The sequence below is a fragment of the Podarcis raffonei genome, chromosome 1 (genome assembly GCF_027172205.1).
Source record: "Podarcis raffonei isolate rPodRaf1 chromosome 1, rPodRaf1.pri, whole genome shotgun sequence".
NCBI lineage: Eukaryota > Metazoa > Chordata > Lepidosauria > Squamata > Lacertidae > Podarcis > Podarcis raffonei.
Window position 1 is genome coordinate 97,902,935 of NC_070602.1, and position 14,850 is coordinate 97,917,784.

The window sequence follows — 14,850 nt, forward strand, 5'->3', positions numbered from 1 at the left end:
TGTTTGAGCCACTAACTGAACTACAGTGGTACCTCAGGTTAAGAACTTAATTCGTTCCAGAGGTCCGTTCTTAACCTGAAACTTTTCTTAACCTGAAGCACCACTTTAGCTAATGGGGCCTCCCGCTGCTGCCGCACCGCCGCCACACGATTTCTGTTCTCATCCTGAAGCAAAGTTCTTAACCCAAGGTACTATTTCTGGGTTAGTGGAGTCTGTAACCTGAAGCGTACGTAACCCGAGGTACCACTGTATAAGGCTTTCAGATTTAAGCAACCTTCTCCTATGCAGCCCTTTGTTGCTGCTGCTTTGATCATAAAAAGGTCAACCCATGAGAGAGGAAAAGGGCCTTGGTGAGGACAGCTCAGAAAAAGCCAAAATTATTCATGAGCTGAACTGCAATTCAGAGTGATTTGTGTTCATGCCCTTAATTTCCAAGCTGTGGGGGGTCATTTCTGAATCACCCCCATTCCGAAAATCTGCAATGTCATGCCATGAACTGTTTGCCTCCCGTCTCAAACAACTGGTGCCCCAAGATGGGAAGGTGTGTCTTCATGTGCATCATATAGTGCATGCAGCCAGGTCAAGGGTGTCTGGATAAGCACTGCAATGAACCTTTGTATAAACACTGACCAACATGCCAATATAAATGCCTTTCCTGCATATACATAGACCTCTTATCATTTTGAACTGGACAGATGATGGCTGGAGGAACTTCTATCACTTTTTCTTCCAAGCACCAGTCATGCATACTTAATATGGACCATTTTTGGCCGTTTTCAAAACATGCCTTCCTCAACCATTTACTTATTAAAAGGTTAGCATTTGCACTCATTCATTATGCATAGCTTTTCCATAAAAAATGACAGCGCCATCACACTTTAAAGCCTCAGAAAGGTCACAGTCCAGGTTTTCCCAGCTGAATCATCTGACTGGCACTCAAACTAATTGCCAGAACTAAATAACCATTTTTACGTGACCCCCCTTCAGAAGATTATTGTCATTGTTTGTCTAAATATTGATCAGCTTTTCCACTCTAGTGTTGAATTACCAGAGATGCCTCCCTCTTATCACAAATGCAAATGCTCCAAAATGGCCAGCTGCTTTGACATTCTTGGCCTAGAGTGTTATCATGCCATCTTGCAAACATTGCTAATGCCTATTTGTGGTTTCGTGACTGCCTCACAATAGTCTCACTATTGCTGTGTGATGCAGTCCTTCAGGCTCAGCATTGATGTTTCATGGTTTAAGCAGAGAAATCCACAGAATTGAACATAGCCAGAAAAACACACTCCACAAATTGTGCTTCTTGTGCAATGCATTCATTACACTGGGCAACAATTTTTTACTTTTTGAATGTTGTCTAGATTTCTACAACTGATTTAGGGTATTTTTGTACTGCTGAATCAGGAAATGGCATCCGTTTCTCTCCATCAGGTCAGGTTTTCTGTAAACTGAATGGTGGGCATTGATAAAGGTAAGTACATGTAAATTGCATGTTGCTTCACCATTTTTCAAACTTCAGGGCTTGAACTTCTGTTTCTTGGAACTCCTGGAATGCTCAGCAGCATGGAGGTCTCTCTTCAGAGTCCAACAGTAGTCAGCCATCATGACTGCGTCCCAGCGACCCTGATACCTGGTCTCCATCTCTTTCATGTCCTGATGGAATCTCTCCCCCTGCTCGTCACTCATTGAACCCAGGTTCTCAGGAAATCGGTCCATATGTGAAAATAGGTAGTGCATCTTGACACTCATGTTGCAGCGCAGGTTTCTGAAAGCAGTCAGCATGTTGTTGACAAGTTCTGCGTAGTTTCTGGCCTTATTGTTGCCAAGAAAGTTCTTCACTACCAGAACAAATGCCTTCCACGCTTCCAGTTCCACTTCGTTCATTGAGTTTCCGAACTCTGGATCTTTGATGAGCTGACGGATCTGAGGACCGTCAAAGATGCCAGCTTTCAACTTCTCCATGGTCAATCCTGGCACAAGTAAATGAAGCAGTCACCATCCTTGTCCAGAGCCTTGGTGAACTGCTTGATTAAGCCGAGCTTGATGTGCAGCGGTGGGAAGAGTATTCTGTCTCTGTCCACCAGAGGGTCGTTGATGACGTTCCTTTCTTTGCAAGGCACCAATTCATCCCGCACAGGCCAGTCCTTCTTTGTGTAATGCTGAGCACGGTCCCTACTATCCCACATGCACAGAAAACATGGTACTTGGTGAAGCCAGACTGTTGTCCCAACAAAAAGTTCACCATCTTCAGGTCAACACAAATAAACCACTTATGCTGATCATAACCAATTTTCTCCAGCATATACTTCACCGCTTCATAGTTCTCCTTAAGTGTACTCGAGTGAGCCAGGGGTATAGAGGCAAACTGGTTGCCGTTGTGTAGCAGAACACATTTCAGTGATCGCTTGCTGCTGTCAATGAACAGTCTCCAATCTTTGGGTTCGTACTGTGGCACTCCAAGCTTGAGCAGAAGCTGCGCAATATCTGCACAGTACACCAAGTCCTTCTCTTCCGAGAAAAAACGGAGGTACAATTGATGCCTGTTGCGCAAGAAGCTGATGCGAGCACTGTCAGAGAGGAGGTTTTTTTCCTTCAATCTGGATGCCAACAGTTTGGCAGAGTCCTTTGACAAGCTGAGGTCGCGAACTAGATCATTCAACTCCTTTTGGGAAAATGGATGTGGAGCATCATCTTCAAGAACCACTTCTTCTTCATGTTCTTCAACACTGCATGCATCTTTGTCACTAATGTCAGGAAGTTCTCCGAAGATAGGCACTGGAATTTCATCACAATGAGCTACAGAACGACGTGCTGATTGAAGATCAGGATACTTCATGGGGCGGCTGCCCCATTAACTTAGTTTTGATCCCCCAACTTTATGCTTTGCTGGACCAATTTATGGAAGATTTTGAGGTTTTATGACTTCAAACTGATCCCTTTTCGACATAATCACCCAGAACTATCGGACCTGAATACTTCTTATTATTAAAATAATCATTTCCAATCAAAACAATTATTTGACAAGGCATTTTATCCCACCAACTTCTTCCAAAATGCTCCACACAAGTGTACATGTGAACAAAAACGTAAAAAAAGACATGTGGCCATAGCTCAAAAACTTGACCTGATTGAGCAAAAGCAATGTGATTTTTGGATTCAGTGCATCAGATTCATCCTAAATCAGCTGAAAAAACGCAGACAACAAATTTGTTGTTGACCAGTGTTATTCACTAATATAATAATTGAAATGACATATTGATAATTGGTTTTAGCTAGGCTTCATGTGGCTAATTCCAGGAGAGCAAGGAGGGTTTTAGTTTGTTTCTTGAACAGTACTACCCAATGCAACATTGGCCACCTTGTACTTTTTGCCTATTGATGGGCAAAATCTCCTTTGCTTAATTTGGAACCAACTGGTACTGAGAAGCTTTTAATGAGGCTTTCATTCTTTTCCAACAGTGTGGAGCGCAGCTGTATAGCTACTAGCCAGAGGAAAGACCCCAAGAGGGAATATAGAAGAAATATACTAGAAGATTATAAGCCAGTATATTTTCTCCAGGTTTGGAATGTTGTTGCATGCACTCTTAAAGTACCATGTACATGACCATATTGCTCCCTGGGAGTCACTTTTTAGTTTAAACTGCCCTGTGTCAGCCATAGCTGAGAGTCTCCTGGAAATCCATCCAGCAATATTCAGACACATACAGAAAAATAAATCGAAAAACAGTTGACATTTCTTGCCAGATTCCAAGCAATTTCTGTAGTTCTTTATGTATACTTGCAGCATCATGGTCATATCATACCAGTCCTTGTATTTTTGTAGGATTGCCCTTTGCTGTTTGACATCTGAATCCAGGAAAATGGGTATCACTGAATATTTCCCTCTCTCATAACAAAATCAGCCCAACATCAACACATATAGGTTTCAGGGGTTGGTTTTGTGATAGGGAAATTTAATAAACACAAGCCAAAATGGCAAGGTGCCAAATTTTATTCTAGCATTTCATACCCTCCAACATTCCTCAGATGAAAGTAGGGACATTTCTCACTCCCCTCCCCACACAACTGACCCCCCCAGTTTTTGTCACCCCCCCCCGAATTTCCTATCAGAAGAAGGCTGAGTGCCACCACCACTACAGCAATGGGACATAGCACACACACCCTCCACCGTCCCTTAATCCCAATTTTATTTTTCATTCTTTTCTGACAAAAAGAAAAACATACAACAAACAGGCATGGTTAGACATGGATGCACAAAGCATTTTAAAACAAGCAAGCAAGCAAGCAAGCAAGCAAGCAAGCAAACAAACAAACAAACAAACAAACAAACAACTCCAAGACTCCTTGCACTCTGCTCTGCTCCATCTTGCTTCTCATCCAGGGCGGCCCTGCCATCTACCTGCCCCTCAGAATCAGTGCATCCACAGGGCCTCGGCAGCTGGGCCTTGGCAGCTGCAGCCTTCCTTACTCCTTGCCCACTCTCCAGCAGCCACTACAAGCTGCCCAAGGGAGGAGGCCCACATCACCGGCCATGGAGAGGCTCCCTCACAGCCACAGCTGCCGCCACCACCAGCTCTCAGGACAAGCACTGGCTCACACTCCTCTCTGAGCTTAGCAGCGGTGGCTCTGGAAGAGGAAATAGGGACACTGTGAGATCAAATTAGAAGCTGGGATGGCTTTCATAGTACCAGGACTGTCCCTGGGAAATTGGGACACTTGGAGAGTATGGCATTTTAGGACCTATTTATCATAGAAAGCTTGGAGACCACACCAGCCAGGAATTTGGACAGAAATTTCATTGTCTCTTTTAAACAGGAACAGCTACAGGAAACCCCTGATTCCACCAAGATACAGCAAATTCCAGTGCCATCTAAGCCCTATGCAGGACATTACAATGCAGCGTTCAGAAGGGGAATGGGAAACTAGGTGGAGGCAATGTGCTATCTCTGCTCCCCTCCCCCCATAATTCCTATTATCCTCAACTTGTGGAGGGTGACTGTGGAAGGTCCCTGCACATTTTAGAACTCTGATTTTCCATTGTTCTCAAAAGCATAGGGAGCCTCCATAGATACTGGAGGCTGCCCCCTGCAGTCAGCTCCCCACTTCCAAGTTAAGGGTAATGGGTACAATGACAGAGAGGTGTCAGAGCTTGCATGCTCATCCCCACTGCATTCCTCATGTGTTTTCTGACCAACCGGCATAATGGCACTTTCCACACACCCTTCCTGAACCTCTTTACTTCTTTTTTTCTGAATTAAGGAAGGGAAACTTGCGGAAGGACTTGAAAGGAGTGAAGCTTTGCAGCTGATACAACAAAGAGCTAATCCAGTGATTAAGGACAAGAAAAGAGACTTAATGATCCTTGTTTTTAACCCCAAGACTGCTTGAAAGTTCACCAGGAAATGGCTAGAGAACTCAGAGAGGCTTGTAAAACATCCAAAACATTGGTGGCTTTAATTGCTTCATTATTGATTGAGATAACATTTAGGAAAGTGCTGTGGGGAATGAATCGCCTTAAGGAAGGTGTAATAGCTCAGAGCTGGCATTGTTGCTTGCAACTAATAATATAGGCAAGACTAAGTCTGTGCAAATCTCTCATCATTTTACAGGCAACATTTTAATACCCAACTGACAAAGTACAGTCATGGAATTAATAGAAAGAGCCCAAAATTTAATCCGACTCCATGTCGTAAGGGCTCTTCCATAATAAAACTTGTTTATTCAGTTTTCATTCTGATTCACTTGCACAAAGCTTGCACCACTCTGTGAGGTCTTTATTGAGCATTGGTTCTCATTGGTTTATGGGCCGGTTGTACAACAACAAGCATTTACCCTGCACTCATTCTGATTTGCTTGTTGGGTGTTTACCTGTCATTTCGGTGTATTTCACCATCACTTTCCTAACCACAAAAGTCTGGGTCTTTTAGACTGGATTTGTCGTGCTATGATGACAAAGCACATTACTCTACTTGAATTTCATAAACCTAAAGTCTGAATCCCTCCTGCAAAATAACGACAGTCTGGAGGTTAATAATAATAATAATAATAATAATAATAATAATAATAATAAAAAAAAATTAATTTATACCCTGCCCTCTTCAGCCAAGACCGGGCTCAGGGCGGCTAACAGCCAATAATAAAACAAGTTGATTGAAATACAACTTAAAAAACAAGATTAAAATACAACATTAAAACATTAAAATGCAGCCTCATCATAGGAGGAAAAAGGAAAAAAGAAAGAGGGGGGGGGAATCAAATTGATTCCAAGCCAAAGGCCAGGCGGAACAACTCTGTCTTACAGGCCGTGCAGAAAGAAATCAGATCCTACAGGGCCCTGGTCTCATGAAACAGTGTTCCACCAGGCCACAGCCAGTGTTGAAAGGCAAGAACATCAATTCACTAATCAACACAAAATGGTCCCTGCAGATCACTGTGCTCCTTAAGCAGATAGAAGGGGTTTGAAGAGCTGTGTTAAAAGGGGGAAATGGCTTGGGATTCCTTATACCAAGGATGATAATCCTGTGGCCCTTGTGATGTTGTGAGGCTATAGCTCAGGCATAGGCAAACTCGGTCCTCCGGATGTTTTGGGACTACAACTCCCATCATCCCTGACCACTGGTCCTGTTAGCTAGGGATGGTGGGAGTTGTAGTTCCAAAATATCTGGAGGGCCGAGTTTGCCAATGCCTGCTATAGCTGCTTTCATCCCTGACCATATTGATGGAAGTTAGCATCCAGCAACAGAAAGCAAGTGATGGATTCCCCAGTTCTGACGTATACTATGAACCCAGAAAACCCTAATATTTCAAAGGAAGCTTCCTCAAGCCACAGTTTGTGAACCACACAGAGTTAATGACTGGAACAAAAGAAATAACATGTAAAACTAATAATTTCATTTTATGCCTTCATTCAACTGCACCTGAATGCTGAAATTGTGAGTCTGGAGCCTGCACTTTATAAATTTCTTTCACAACACCAACACTTTGGGATCATCTAAGGCTGCATACACTAAAAGCACATTTACAGTGGTGCCTCGCAAGACGAAATTAATCTGTTCTGCGAGTCTCTTCGTCTTGCGGTTTTTTCGTCTTGCGAAGCACGGCTATTAGCGGCTTAGTGGCTATTAACGGCTTAGCGGCTTAGCGGCTATTAACGGCTATTAACGGCTTAGCGGCTATTAACGGCTTAGCGGCTTAGCGGCTATTAACGGCTTAGCGGCTTAGCGGCTTAGCAGCTATTAACGGCTATTAACGGCTTAGCGGCTTTAAGAAAAAGGAAACAAACTCGCAAGAACTCGCAAGACGTTTCGTCTTGCGAAGCAAGCCCATAGGGAAAATCGTCTAGCGAAGCGACGCAAAAACCGAAAAACCCTTTCGTCTTGCGCATTTTTTGTTTTGCGAGGCATTCGTCTTGCGGGGCACCACAGTACAACATACCACTCTGCCCCCTCAAGAACTGCAGGAGCTGTAGTTTACCACTCACAGGTGGAATCTACACACATATAAAAAAACGCTGTGAAAATGCTTTTTTTTAAAAAAATGTTTTGAAAAATATATTGAATTTGCCATAGCTCACCATCTAGTGTCACATTTATATATTGCACTTTACAACTTAAAACATTTTATTTGTAGCTGTATAGCCAAGTCCACAGAGAAACAGTTCCTAGGATTTCGTGGGGTGGGGAGGGTGCTTTAAATGACCTTCAAATGCCTGGTGCTAACTCACAGATAATTTCCCAGGCACACGGGTTTATCTACATGTGATTCAAGTTACAAGAAAGGAGATTCTGACATCAGGAATAATTTTCTGATGGCAAGAGTTGTTTAGCAGTGGAACAGACTCCCTTGGAAGGTGGCAGATTCTCCTTCCTAGGAGGTTTTAAGCAGAGGTTGGGTGGCCATCTGACTTGGATGCTTATTTGAGATTCCTGAATTGCAGGGGGCTGGACTAGATGGCCTTTGGGATCCCTTCCAACTCTACAATTCTATGATTTGATGTGTAACGTTTACAATTTATGAATGGTTGTGCTCTACCAATGACCTTTGAATTTTAATAGATTAGTTACTGCTTCAAACACTGTATGGAGAATTTGAAATACTGTACAGTGGTACCTCGGGTTACATACCCGAGGTACCACTCAGGTACAGTGTTACAGACTTCAGGTTACAGACTCCACTAAACCAGAAATATCACCTCGGGTTAAGAACTTTGCTTCAGGATGAGAACAGAAATTGTGCTCTGGTGGCGCAGCAGCAGCTGGATGCCCCATTAGCTAAAGTGGTGCTTCAAGTTAAGAACAGTTTCAGGTTAAGAACGGACCTCCGGAACAACTTAAGTACTTAACCCGAGGTACCACTGTATATAAATTCTAGAAATGAGGCAACTTATTTTTACTGCCTGTTACTTACTGGACACTCAGAAACTACAAAATGCCAAGCAGAAGTGGTGGCTGTGGTTGTGAATACCTTAAGAATATTGGTTCCTCTTGCCAGTTTTGCACTTGGTTTTTGGGTACTATAAAAGGATGATCTTCATGCTTTTGATGTATTAAACTGCCCGCTTCCAGAAAACTGGAGTATAGCAAGAGCTTTTATGGATGCACATTTTCAGTGCTCCTTTTCATGTACTTGAAGCGACACTGTGTGAATGCAAAGGAAGCCAATAAAGCATGAAAGAATAATGTAATCCGGTGTATAATTACGAGCCTACTTCTCTTACGCTTGTGCCCAGGGCAGTCTGCACTGCTCCCTTCCTCTCCCCACTGCTTCCTTGAGTGGCCTCTGCAGAGGTACTCAAAAGGGCTGATCTCTTTTAGGTATTCCACCTTGTTCTGCTTTTGCCTTACACTGAAACAGGCTTTTAATCTAGCTAAATGACTGGAACTGTGACCCTGAGCCTTCGTTCTAATTGAGCTTTTCACCGAATTAGGTCTTCGCTACGCTGGATTGAAATCAGCCCAGGGAGGAACTCCCTTGAAGTCTTGTAAAGACATGCCGAATTTTCAACCCCTGTAATTAGAGCGAAGTCAGGAGCTCACCATTTATCACTCCATTACGCTACGTAGCTATCCTATTCACGCCAGATACAGGGAGACTGTGAAAGCAGTTATTCCAGCCAGCCATTCTTGCTATCTCTTAAACCCATTGAAGTGGCTACATATGCAGCACACATAAAAAAGGAAGCCTGCTTTTTTTAACTATGAGAATACAACACACTGTTGTTGTAAGGCAATATTATAAAATGTGCAAATTGAAACTATGATGAGTAATCGGACAAGCCTGGTTTAACATTTCAAGTCCATCATACCTTTCCAACGAAGCCTCTCATATCCTCCAACATTTCTCCAATGAAAATAGGGACATCCTATTCTGTCATCATCATCATCATCATCATCATCATCATCATCATCATCATACTAATAATAATATTTATACCCCTCCCATCTGACTGGGTTACCCCAACCACTCTGGGTGGCTTCTAACACATATAAAAACATAAGAAAACATTAAAGATTAAGAAGCTTCCCTATCCCATCATATTTCTTCTAAAAGTTGTATAGCTACTTATCTCCTTGGCTCAGGGGTCTCGTAACTCCATACCCTCCAACATTTCTCCAATGAAAATAGGGATGTCCTAAGGAAAAGCAGGGCATTCCAGGACGGTTTCTGTAAATCTGGGATTGTTCCTGGAAAATAGGGGCACTTGGAGGGTCTCAGCTCCTGATTCCCATGACCTACCCCTGTAACTTAGCTGGTAACTGTTGGGTCTTCCAGGCCCTGCCCCTTTCCTAGGCCACACCCCCTTTCCCAGGCTGCACCTCTCTCCAGCTCTGCTCTTTCCTCGAGCACTTTGCCTGGCTGGCATGTGTCCTTGAACTACTTGCCTCGATAGATGTGAAAGTGACCACACAAATGTAAACGTGACATCTGCTGCTCTGACTGCTTTTGCCTTTGGCTGCACACACTCTTTACCTTTCAACTCTCAACCACCACTGGAAGATTGCCCAGGAGGAAAGCAGCTCTCGATTGAAAACATTTCCCCGTTCCTGCTTCACACCAGCTGTCTTTGTTTTAAAAAGGAGATGCACTTGAATAAGTTGGCTGACATGTGTTGAAATGGAACATGACCAAAGTAAGATGCCCTGTTCATTTCATAATATTGGAAGACAATGTGCTGGTATGCTGGGGGCTATCTGATTACATTTGATTAATGAGCATCTTGGGAGGCTTTTCATATGTTGTTAAAAAACAATGAGGAAAACTTGAAATGAGTGGCCTGAGTAAAAAGGACATGCTCACTCATAAAAAAAAATGACCCAGGGGCCTATTGGCACATGCTGGTTACTTTTACTGTGCATACCTACAAATAAACTGTAGGTGAATTAATGTGCCTTATATAGAAGTGTTCCTACAACACAGCTTATTCCATAAAAAGGCATTGTAAAGACTTCATTTAAAAAAATCAACCTTCCCAACTTACTATCGTAACAACATTCAATATTCAGCATTATTCCGTATTCAACAGTATTAATCTTCAGCACTAAATCTAGTTATAGCTAATAAGGTTCAATAAAATCTCACCCTCTGAATTTTGCAAGTCCATCTGAAAAGCAAACAGAGCGAAACCTGAAACTGAACCCACAGAGTTATAACACAATAGGGGAAATCTGTGCGTTCTTATTTATAGCTACAGTTCTGCATTTTAACCTATTTTCTCTACTCTTGCTTAATTTTTGAATGCATATATATCCAATGACCTTTAATCTAGGAAACCTGAAGAGCAAATCTGTGGCCAGTGCTCCTTTATATAAACTTTCCTGGCACATAGAAAACTAGCATGCCAAGGGGGAACGATGGAACAGAACACTTTTCTGGTGTTGGAATTGTTTAAATATATGGGAGTGCATTCAGATATTGGATAAGTGGTATAGCCCAGCCCCAAGAGCTACACCATATCATGATCCTGATGATGTTGACAATTTCTTATTATTTGCCACAATCTGCCAAGAGTTCTTATAAAGTTATTTTACTCCTCTGATTTTCAAAAACTCCCCAAGGATCTTATAAAAGTAAAGTTTTATTTTTGGCAAAGGAAATGTGTAGTTTCATTCTGGAAAGGTGCCTTTAACACATTCGGCAACTAAACTGAAGGAGCTCGTATGATTTTGTGCAGGAAATATCTTTCCTGAGAAACCATTTAAATGAAGTTCTTGACTTGTCTTGATAACTTTTTTGGAGCAAGGGATAGGCTGTCTTGCATAATTCTTTGCCTGCCAGGCATATCTACATGCTGACCTGCTGTATAAGCTGCTTGTCTGAGAGGGGATATACAAAAGGATTATACCTTCCTTTCAGGGCAGACTTGAACAGGTATCTGGTCTGGAACGCATCCCCTTGTTTGATGACCTGCCTCTAAGGCATCTGTCTAGTTATCTTCCTGCTCAGCTTGGAGTTGTGTTACTGGCAGATTGAACTGTTGCCTGCCTGGGGGGTACTCTGACAAAGTACCTACTAGGCAATTCTGAACAATTATTCAGCTCAAATGTATCATCTTTCTGAAAGGTAGCAACTGCGTTGCAGTTTCCATCATTGTATTTTCATATTGCGTCTTCTTCTTGTGCTCAGTCTCTTTCACCTTCACTGCGTATTTACAGTGTATCATCATCATCATCATCATTTTAATTAGTGGTAGTATTATGTCCCCATTTAAGTAAAACACACGCCAACGACACTAGAAGCAAAGAGAGGCTTTGGCCTTGAGGAGAAATCTCAAGGAGAGACATGTAATCAGTTATAGTGATACACCTGAGGCATAACATCTGCCTATAATTTGTCACCCCATCCATGACGGATGAATTTGGGGTGTCCAATGTCATGCCATAATTCAACATCCAGACTGGTTCTGAAGTGGGAGACAAGGACTTACCGTGGTGATGCTCTTTCCGCTTTCTTCATTTTTAACACAGGGGTGGGGAATCTTATTTAGTCTGAGAGCCTTGTGGGCAACCTTCCAGGACAAATGTGGGCAGAGCAATGGAAAGAGCTGTGCTCCTCCCTGTATGGTTAAAAAGATTGCGACAGAAACAACCTCCACTTCCAGAATGATCTGCAGTCAATGATCCAGAATGATCTCCTCCTCTGAAAACAGCACAATGAAATCCCAAGATGAGTTTGGATTTGGCGATTCCTCTTGGGCTGTATTGACATATGTCACCCTGGCTTAGCAGGGACTCAAGTGGCCTAACTTATACATTTGTAAGACCCCAAAACTGGGGGTTCTGGGGTGTGACAAGGGCGTGACAGGACAAGAAGAGACTTGTATCTATTCCAAACACCATCATGCTCAGTTATATGATGAGGCAACCTGCTCAGCCAGCGAAAAGGGTGGTGTAAGTAAAATTCGTTTGGAATAGGAGTATTTTAAGCTACCATACGTTACGCCTGCATAAATTGTGCCTGATTTCTATAGCTATTATTGCTCTGTAAGCTGTATAGGACTCTCATAACCACCTTCAGTATGCTTTGGATTCTGGCACCTGACAGTGTTTAACTAAGTTGTTGCATGCATGGCAAGAGGTCCACTTACACAATGGGAATTCCTTTCTCCTCCCACACCCTGCATCCCATAAACCTGCCCCAGAGGGTTGGGAGAACTCCATACAGGCTTAGGGGGTGCGCAGCAGCAGGAGGGGATGAAATTCCATTGTGTGAGTGGCCCTTGTTCCGTGCATGCACACCTCACTTAGTACCACGTTGAATTCCACCCAATGTGTATTTATGTGATGAGAGAGAGCAAGGAAGAAAACCTTCATACAAAATGTAGCATAGTATTTTAGAACTACTTGTTGCACCACATCTCTCAAGCATGTGACTATACAGCTTGAAATTGATAACATCACTGTCAAACTTGCATTTAAAAAATAGATGCCAGTAAATTGGCATTGCTTTAAAAATTGAGGTAAAGGAAAATAGATGCTGCATGCAGTGTATTCCAGAAGCATATTCAGAAGCATCATCCATAAACAATCCTAAAATATTTATAAAGGGCGGTCTACTGCAACTTTATTTTCCACAAAATAAATGCCATAAGCCTGAGATGTGTAATAAAGGTCTGAGATTTATTAGTGGGGAAAATCGAGCAGACACTGCTAAATTATGAATGATACTGGAGTTTTCTTATCCTCTAGAGAAAGATGAGATGGGATTAGGGAAGAAACAAGAAACTAGATAATCAAGAACCACATTTTTTGTGTGGGGCAGAGCAGGCATGGTAAGACCATTTCTGATGTCAAACTGTTACTGATCCTAATATCAGATGGTGTCATGGGCCAGCAGTTGGCTTCACCTGCTGAGCAGCAGCCTGAAGGAGCAGAAGGCGGAGTGATCAGCCTTCTTGCTCTTGATGAGAACCAGCTGGCTCCAGCTTTCTTAAGCAGGGTTTCCAGCCTCAGTCAGTTCCTAGAAACAACATTCATCGTTCCTGACCAGATCTTGCTGCTTCTTCCTTTTTGTGATCTTGGACCCTCAGCTTTCTTAACCCCCGGATAGTCTGACTACATGAACTGAGATACTCCTGACCTTAGGACTGGACTGGAACTTGTATATGGACTCTGCCGCTAGGCAAGTACCCATCCTGAGACTTGGCTGGTTGGCTGGCTTCTCCCTCCACTGACAGGACTATGACAAGCGGTGCTCATTAGCAAATTCATTCTTATTCTAAAGAGGTTCTTCTGCAAATAAGGACAATTCAGAAGTAGGGGATGGCGTGGTAGGGCTGCACTGCTCACCTGAGCTCTCCCTAATTTAGTTGCCACTGCATACCCCCTCTCTCCATCCTGGTATTCTGCAGCAAGTCAGCTGAATTGAGGTCAAATGAGTGGTTGAACCCCATCATGATCTCTGCTACTGCAATCTAGAAGAAGTTAAGTCACCAAAGGAGCACAAGTGGAACGCACATGTAGGGGTGTCTCGCTCATAAACAGCAATTCCAGATACCAACGAAGATACCAACGATTCAGTACCGCTCAGCCAGAAAATGGGAGTCTCCTCAATTCTGCAACATTCCCTTCATCTTCCTGTAGGATTATGGCAGTACCTGTCAAGGTGAAGTGGCTGTTCAGGACCATGTCTAGCTTTAAGGTGGTCCGCGAAGCCAAGCTACTGGCCCAACCCAATTCTTAATTTATGTCATGCACAGGAAATCTGGATGAGAAGTGATTAAGGATTTTTGGGGAAAGTGAGCAGTATGTTACATCATATATAGGCCTCCTTACTGGTGTAGATCAACTGTAGGAATCTTGTCCTGGGGCCCAGGTTTTGGATCTGGTCCTTTTTGAGATCACATGTTGCAATACAAATACATAGTGAAACACACTACAAAAGGATAAGCTGATTTGTTTGAAGATACCTTTTTAAAAAGAGTCTAACTCGTATATCTTCACTTTGAGGGTTAACAGAAAGAGTACAGCTCACAGGAGAACTGAAAGCATGTACAACCACCAGCTGCAGCACAGAGTAATGCCCAAGTATTGTTGATCAGATGTAACTCTAATGGAAATAAACGGTGTCCTCTTGGCTTACTCTTTCGATATATCACCTCCTGTTTCCCAAAATGGTTTCACTCTATGAGGAAATAAGACATCAGCAGGACAAACAATTTTCCATGTAAGAGGCCTATAGAGAGTCAATGCCTGTGATTTCCCAAAGTGTCAGTTGTGATTGGGATCTCTGAAGAAAGGAGTAGACTAGCAAGAGTCTTGCTGATGCAAGCCCAGGTATCCGGGTTGGAGGCAAACTGCTATTGGTAGGAAGTATATGTCACATTCAAGTAACCAATGCACATTTAAAGAA